The sequence below is a fragment of the Octopus bimaculoides genome, chromosome 16 (genome assembly GCF_046866305.1).
Source record: "Octopus bimaculoides isolate indiv1 chromosome 16, ASM4686630v1, whole genome shotgun sequence".
NCBI classification, from domain to species: domain Eukaryota; kingdom Metazoa; phylum Mollusca; class Cephalopoda; order Octopoda; family Octopodidae; genus Octopus; species Octopus bimaculoides.
The window spans coordinates 7,754,964-7,755,195 of NC_142943.1; positions in this window are offsets into that span (position 1 = coordinate 7,754,964).

Sequence of the window (232 nt, forward strand, 5' to 3'; positions counted from 1 at the left end):
CATTACAATACAATGGTGTTATTTTCCAGGGAAATAAAACAGTGTAAAGGTAGAATTATAAAAAGGAAATGGTGGCACAATAAGGCACCAATGTTTGCTGGAAATAGCAGTCGATAGCCATATGACACTATGTAAAGATTCACTGAATATATATAGGTAAAGATGTGTATGGTTATCAACTGTTTTCTACCAAACATAGGTGTCTTGTGCCACTATTTCTTATTTATATTTA